An 8,347-nucleotide genomic window follows, 5' to 3' on the forward strand; every position below is an offset into this window, starting at 1 on the left:
GTCTACCATTTAGATGAGCAAAATCATAAAAAAGTAAGACTTTCTGGAAATCAAAATTGTTCTTGAGATTGAATCAATAATGAAAGGTGAAAGTTGCAAAGTCTACATTTAACATAAGACACAACTACTATTTTCGTGGGAAATATCCACCATTTAGATGTGAAAAATCACATAAATGTAGATTTTCTGGAAATAAAAATGGTTTTTATGATTGAATCAATTATTGAAGGTGAAAGTTGCAAAGTCTACATTTAACATAAGACACAACTACTCTTTTCAAGAGAAATGTCTACCATTTAAATGAGCAAAATCACAAAAAATAGACTTTTTGGAAATTCGTTCTTGAGATTGTTCTTCAAAGTAGGATCAAGTACTCTAAGATGTAAAGTCTACTATTAACATGAGTTAAGTCTAATAATAACATGAGCTAACTGACATGCAAAAGTAGACTTTCTGAAAGTTATTATTTATGGAAATCAACTATAAAAGGAAGAATAAGTTTCCATTTTGGGGGATAGTTATGCTCTAAAAATGAAAGTTACTATTTATGGAAATCAACTATAAAAGGAATGGTAAGTTTCCATTTTAAGGGGGATAGTTATGCTCTAAAAACGAAAGTTACTATTTATAGAAATCAACTATAAAAGGAAGGGTAAGTTTCCATTTTGGGGGGATAGTTATGCTCTAAAAATAAAAGTTACTATTTATGGAAATCAACTATAAAAGGAAGGGTAAGTTTCTATTTTGGGGGAATAGTTATGCTTTAAAAACAAAAGTTACTATTTATGGAAATCTACTATAAAAGGAATGGTAAGTTTCCATTTCGGGGGATTCCTTTTCTGAAAATTCAACACTAATTGCCACATGTTACGACCTCATTCGTCCTAAGTCACTAATCTGTCAATATCATTAAAGTTTTACTTTTTTTCCACCATTTCAAAACTTTAAAAATGCATAGAAAATAGCTCCAGTGTCGGAAAAATTCACCGAAAAATGTCACGGACAACAGGTGAGACCCACTTCACAACTACGTCTAAATTTTAGTAATTTGAATCACAACGTACCTACTAATGTGGTATAACTTGTTTGGTAGGTTATATGCTAGTGTACAACTTTGTGAACCAACTATATGGAGGATGCAAAATTTTCAAAAATCTTGTGAAATAGGATGTGATCGGTATAGTAAAATATGGCTACGGTAGAAAAATCACTTTAATTTACCAAAGTTCTGGCCCCGATCGAAGCGGTCAACCCTATTTACGTTTATGCTTCACTAAGGAGAGCCCTATCCTCGGGTGGTAAACGTCCCCAAAGTTTTACATGGGTGGTTATATCTCATCTATGTGAGACTTTATTGTGTTGAAGAATCCACCAAACTAGGTCACAAAGAGGTAGGTAAGATAGTTTTCGTGTGATAAGTGAATATGAATTAAGGTTGACCGCTTTGATCGAGCCCTGAACATTATTGAATCCAGTTGAATTTTATACCATAGCCATGTTTCACTATAATGATCACATCATACGGTCAATTTTCATTTTGTGAATTTTAGTCATCGAAATCATAACATGCCTACTAAAGTATTATAACTTGTTTGATAGGTTATATGCTAGTGTACAACTTTGTGAACCAACTATATAGAGGAAGCAAAATTTTTAAAAATCTCGTGAAATATGATGTGATCGATATAGTAAAATACGGCTACGGTAAGAAAATCACTTTAATTCGCCAATGTTTGGGCCCCGATCGAAGCTGTCAACTCTATTTACACTTATGCTTCAATAAGGAGAGCCCTATCCTCGGCTGGTAAACATCCCCAAAGTTTTACATGGGTGGTTATGTCTCATCTATGTGACACTTTATTGTGTTGAAGAATCCACCAAACTAGGTCACGAAGAGGTAGGTAAGATAGTTTTCGTGTGATAAGTGAAGATGAATTAAGGTTGATCGCTTTGATCGAGCGCCGAACATTGTTGAATCCAGTTGAATTTTATACCATAGCCATGTTTCACTATAATGATCACATCAGACGGTCAATTTTCATTTTGTGAATATTCATTGATTGAATCTCAAGAACAATTTAGATTTCCAGAAAGTCTATTTTTCTTTAATTTCTATTATGTTAATGGTAGCCATTTCTTATGAAAAAAGTGGTTGTGTCTTATGTTAAATGTAGACTTTTCATCTTTTACCTTGGTTTTTCTTCAATCTCAAGAACAATTTAGATTTCCAGAAAGTCTACTTTTCTTTTATTTCTCTTATGTTAATGGTAGACATTTCTTATGAAAATAGTAGAGGTGTCTTATGTTAAATGTAGACCTTACATCTTTTACCTTGGGTTGCTTCAATCTCAAGAACAATTTAGATTTACAGAAAGTCTACTTTTCTTTGATTTCTCTTATGTTAATGGTAGACATTTCTTATGAAAAAAGTAGTTGTGTCTTATGTTAAATGTAAACTTTTCATCTTTTACCTTGGTTTTCTTCAATCTCAAGAACAATTTACATTTCCAGAAAGTCTATTTTTCTTTGATTTCTCTTATGTTAATGGTAGACATTTCTTATGAAAATAGTAGAGATGTCTTATGTTAAATGTAGACTTTGTATCTTTTTCCTTGGGTTGCTTCAATCTCAAGAACAATTTAGATTTCCAGAAAGTCTACTTTTCTTTGATTTCTCTTATGTTAATGGTAGCCATTTCTTATGAAAAATATAGTTGTGTCTTATGTTAAATGTAGACTTTGCCACTTTTACCTTGGGTTACTTCAATCTCAAGAACAATTTAGATTTTCAGAAAGTCTACTTTTCTTTGATTTCTCTTGTGTTAATGGTAGACATTTCTTATGAAAAAAGTAGTTGTGTCTTATGTTAAATGTAAACTGTGCGTCTTTTACCTTGGTTTGCTTCAATCTTAAGAACAATTTAGATTTCTAGAAAGTCTACTTTTCTTTGATTTCTCTTATGTTAATGGTAGCCATTTCTTATGAAAATAGTAGAGGTGTCTTATGTTAAATGTAGACCTTACATCTTTTACCTTGGGTTGCTTCAATCTCAAGAACAATTTAGATTTTCAGAAAGTCTACTTTTCTTTGATTTCTCTTATGTTAATGGTAGCCATTTCTTATGAATAAAGTAGTTGTGTCTTATGTTAAATGTAGATTTTGCATCTTTTACTTTGGTTGGTTCAATCTCAATCACAATTTTGATTTCTAGAAAGTTTACTTTTCTTTGATTTCGCTTATGTTAATGGTAGAGATTTGTAATAAAAACAGTAGATGTATCTTATGTTAAATGTAGAGTTGCAAATTTTACTTGATTCAATCTCATGAACAATTTTGATTTGTAGAAAGTCTACTTTTCTAATGAAAACAGTAGATGTGTCTTATGTTAAATGTGTCTTTCGACTTGCAACATTTTCTGTGATATTTTTCATGACAGTAGTAGATATTTCTTATGATAGTTGTAGACAGTCTCAAGAATCATTTTGATTTCTAAAAAGTCTACTTTTGTGTGATTTTACTTATCTGAGTGGTAGATATTTCTAATTAAAACTGTACATATAGAGAGACTTAACGGAGAGTTAACGGTGTTAGTTTGCTTTAACCTGTTATAACAAGTCAAAATTGGTTGGGTATCCATACCTTAAGGCACACAAGTGGAACCCTTCTAAATATATTTAAAAATTTATTTTATGTTTGTATACTCAAGCCGGTATTTTTGGGGTACAACAAAGTTAAGTATTGTTAGAATGTTTTAGTCTTATCTAATCTAAGATCCAATTTGCTTTCATAAATTATGCCTCAGTGTAAAGAAGACTTCAATTAGTTATGAGTGTTGATGTATGCTTTGAAATCCAGGAAACACATGGTTCAGAATACTAAGTAATTAATCAAGAACAAATACAGTACTAATTTTCAAAAGAAGACAATTAATATAAAGGGAGAACTTATGTTTTCGTGAGACAGATAACAGTATTGCAGTCTACATATTCGTTGTTTATGATAGAGAACTCTACAGTTTAATTTATTTATTTTGCAAGCTTTATATAGTTGATTTATCATTAAATCATGTCTCTCTTTGGTTTACAACTCCAATACTACATAATGTTTTCTATATGTGATCTGCAGGTCTTATGCAACAAGTTGTTAGTGTTAATATCTTCTGCTACTGTTTCTCATCTTAGCATTCTGCACTATCTTGGTTTCCCCTTTTGATACAAGTATGCATTCGTTTTAATTATTTACTTGGTTTTTACTCGAATGAAACTGCCAATTAAAGAAACATATTTAAGAAATTTGGAAAGGAATATGAATAGTTGTATTTATGTTGAGTTATGTAACTATTCTTTCGTTTTCATTTTGCAGATTTGCATAGTAGTCAGTTGTTGAGTTGAGGAGCTAATTTGCGGAACATTGAGCTCTCTACAACTTCGTATTCAGGTATATTACAATTGTTTTGAATATTCAAGTTAAAATCGCGATCAAACTTTTTGAAGGTATATTAAAACATTGGAATCATCTGTTGAAAAAGTTCAATGGCCCTTTTACAAGTAAGCTTATTCGTTCTGGTCATGTACTTGGCATTTTTTCTGCTTATGAATTCTGAGTTATTGTTTTTTTATTGGATTTCAGCAGTCTTTGATGATTGTGGAGGCTAGAGTCTACTGTTGAATAATCTTACCATGTATTGAAAGTTGGCAGGTGTTTTTTGGCTCGATAGAAGCTTAAGTGAAGTGCAGAACATGTCCCTTGAAAAATAGTGGCTTTTATGCTATTGAATGAATGTAATATTATGCAGTCTTCGGTTGATGGCTTGAATGAACTGGATCAAACAACATCCGCAGCAAAGCGCGGGCATACTGCCTAGTCTATTATAGCGCTTAGCGCCGCTACTGTTCGCATTCCGAACAGTGCAGTCTTGGGCTTGGGTTGCATCTCGCTTGGGCTTGGGCTTTTTCTTCTTGTACTTTTTCTTCCTTTGCCCTTTTGCGCGTCTTCTTGCCACAGAGAGAAACGAAGGTCCTAGAAAAGGTGAGAGAGAAGAGCAGCAGCGGAGAGACGGGGTGGATATGGAAAGCTTGGTTTTCAATCGTAGGGAGAGAGAGAAAGATGTGATTGGGAAGAGACAGGGAGAGAGGAAGAGGAGATCAGAGAAATCGTAGGGAGAGAGAGAAAGAGGCGATTTGGAAGAGAGAGGGAGAGAGGAAGAGGAGATCAGAGAACAAAGTGTTAATTGGAGTTGAATCGTTTCGTTCTCCTTCTTGGTAAGTTTTCAATTTCTGTTATGGTTTTCAATTTCAATTTCTGTTCTCTTCCCTCTCGCCTTCCACCTCTTCGTTCTGCTCTATCCTGAAGTTTCGAGAGCATCGATTCTGATTCTGCATCTTTTGGTGGTTTTTTGTAACGGTGAGTGGTAGTTCGATTTTGTTTCTCTTGAATCTCACTGTTGGGTTTATTTGAGTTCGTTTTTCTTGATTTCAGGAGATGAGTGAGAGGCCGGGTGTGAGACTGAGAGAGGGAGAGAAAGGCAGACTCCAACTAATTGCAGAGAAGGAGAAGAGAGAGTTGATCCTCTACAAGTCTGCATCACATCTGTTGATCCCCTGACATGTGATATCTTTCCAGATTTTACCAAATTTCTTGATCGAGGTTCTGGAATTAGGAAGGGAGTGATTCTGGATTTCTGAAATTTTTTATGAAGATGAGGTGGTAAATTTACCTCCTCCTCCTGATGTGAGCAATTACTTGATATCAGAGGTATGTGAATTGAAGATGTATGATTCTTCATTAATTGATTGAAAATTAGTATATCCTTGTATACTTTATGATATCATCTAAATGCTTTCGATGTCAGGATGCTGGTTTTGTACCAAATGGAATTGCTCCCCTTAGTGAAGGAATGCATGGTGGTAAAGTTGAACGGAGACTGAACCAACATGTAAGCTTTTCTTTCCATGCTGCACGTGCATGGCTTCTATTATATGCTGACAGAAAATGAGTGTGGGGAAACTTATAGTGTCTTCCAGTTGTAGAATTGGTTCTTATGGATGGACTATTGTGGTCCTGTTGTTGCTTTGTATGCTGTATTAGTCATGATGATTTGTGTGTATTTTTTGAACAATTGTTATTCTTTTCAAGATGATAGAGGTGTTATGGACACATTGGCTCATTTTAATCATGCTGAGTTAAGACCCGATAACTCCCAGAAACCTATATTAACTGTCCCTGTCTCCAATGTCCCTGGTGCAACTTCATTGAGACCGGTCATGCCTACTCATAGTATGGGACTATCGGGCAGAGTAAGTTTCACTGATATTATCAAGAAAATCATCTTTCTTTTTTTTATAAATTCAAAGTTATGGAGTTTAATTTCTGCCATTTAGTATTAATTAATTTTTAATTCTGCAACTCGTGGTAATCACTGAGAAAATTACATCTCCCAATCTGACAGTTGTACACATGTTCATGATTCTTTAAAATATGCACTTTTACATTGTCAAATGAGAATGTATATATAATGCTTGATTAGTACCCAGTTGCAATTTAGTTGTATTTCATGTACTTGCTTATACTTTATTTTGATCCTTATTTTGATTTGGAGGTTTAAAAAAGGGGGAGTTCCTAGGAGGTTGCACATTTGATTGAATCTTATTTGAAAATTCCTGAGTTTGTTTTTCATGAGATTATTTTTTTCCTGGACAAATTTTATGTTCAGTGGTTGCTCAATTTTCTTTTGGTGTTGGATGCACTTCCGTGAAATTTTTTCTCACTTTCCTCATATATTCTTTGATTTCTTAGTTTATGGGTCAACCTCCTGAACTTGCTTTTTGGTGCTCTGATTTTCGAACTGAAAAAGTTAGCTGAATTGGGAAAGAGTTTAAGGGAAGACTATCAAGAGCTTTCAATAGGTAGGTTTCTGTGTATGGACATGTTGTCTTAGAAAATGAATCACCCTACTATGAACAACGCTGATAATTTTTTTGTTGCCCACTGGCGTGTTGGATTTCAGGTCTCTCCTCATAATCTAAACTAGAAGACATATCATGCCAAAGTATAACAAACCAGTTCTGCAATGCTCTCCTCCAATTTGTGACAGGTGAGCTCTCATAATTTCTCCCTTCCTGTTTGGATATAATTTCTCTTAACATTGATTTTAACAATCAGATTGCCTACCAGCCTTGGAGCTGACTCTTTCATTGGACAAGGAATCTGTTAGGAGGACAGGAGATGACACAGGGACTTGCAGTTTCTCGGGAATTGCATATGATTAAATTATTAATGAGAGATCTCCGAATTGGAGTACGTATCATTCTTTGAAGTTTTCTTCTTTGCATATCATTTTCCTTCAATAAACATTGGTTGAGGATGTTTCCTAAAGCCTTTTCTATTCAGGTGCACAAGCTGGGCTTGCCCATAGCAAAGTTGTGGACTTGAGGCTGCAAAATGTGCATAAAAGCGTGCCGGATAGACAAATTTTTTTCACAAATTTTTTAGCAAAGTAAGCACCATTTTCTCCTGTTGCTAATCTAATAGCAATATGTAAATTTTTTTTTTGGACATTTGCGGAACTTTGTCTATTGCATTTTCCATGGACCTGAAATATCAAATTCATTTTAAATGGACATTTGCATTTTCAACAGCAAATTCATCATGATCACAGGGTTTATATTGGAAACCCCTATCCATAATCAGTCAATAAGAAATTATGTATATCCATTCATGTTAAAATGATAACAGATTGCTTCTTAAGATCCCATGAGCAATATACATCTGTCTTGCTGATTTAAATAAATAGTGTTTCTCATTTCTAAGATTTTAATTTGCAGGAAGCTAGAGCATTATTAGGAAGTTTTGAATATAGTAAAGGGGACATAAAAGTTGGAGGAATAGCTATTGTTGCAGTGACTCCATAGATTAAACTCACCCTTTACTGGATCTGTATATATAAGTGCTGTCAGCTTACTTCTGAAAGCATATTTCTTAAAGCAAATTCATTGCAGAGTCTTGGGAGGTTTACAAGTATCTATCATAGGCTGATTTTATTTTTGTTCTTTGTAGAATCTACGATCTTATTATATTGTAAATATTTGAATTTCAAATGGGGGAGTTTACATTCTGGTAATTTGTTTTAGTGATAACAAAATATAAATGGTTTCCAAATCCAAGACATTTACTAATAACAGCAGTGCTAAACCATCTGGACTGAAAATAATTCTTTGTTGTACCATGATTATGAGTTCTGTTACATTGGGACATGAAGATTTAAGGAAGGAGATTTTTTCTTGAACTTTCTAAATGTTTATTAGACATCATTGCATGACTGAAATTTTCTTCTTTCTTGGTTCTTACAA

General features: G+C 33.7%; 1 non-coding gene across 1 annotated transcript; it reads left to right on the forward strand.

Annotated features, from left to right (window-relative positions):
* The first annotated feature begins 5,005 nt into the window (after positions 1 to 5,005).
* Positions 5,006 to 8,147, forward strand: LOC101301069. Its single transcript, XR_184081.1, has 9 exons — positions 5,006 to 5,260; positions 5,478 to 5,753; positions 5,851 to 5,934; positions 6,135 to 6,295; positions 6,795 to 6,904; positions 7,006 to 7,092; positions 7,173 to 7,295; positions 7,389 to 7,494; positions 7,823 to 8,147. It is a non-coding gene; the product is annotated as an uncharacterized LOC101301069 (transcript).
* The last annotated feature ends 200 nt before the right edge of the window (positions 8,148 to 8,347 follow it).

Source organism: Fragaria vesca, linkage group LG2 (assembly GCF_000184155.1).
Source record: "Fragaria vesca subsp. vesca linkage group LG2, FraVesHawaii_1.0, whole genome shotgun sequence".
In the NCBI taxonomy this organism is placed as follows: domain Eukaryota; kingdom Viridiplantae; phylum Streptophyta; class Magnoliopsida; order Rosales; family Rosaceae; genus Fragaria; species Fragaria vesca.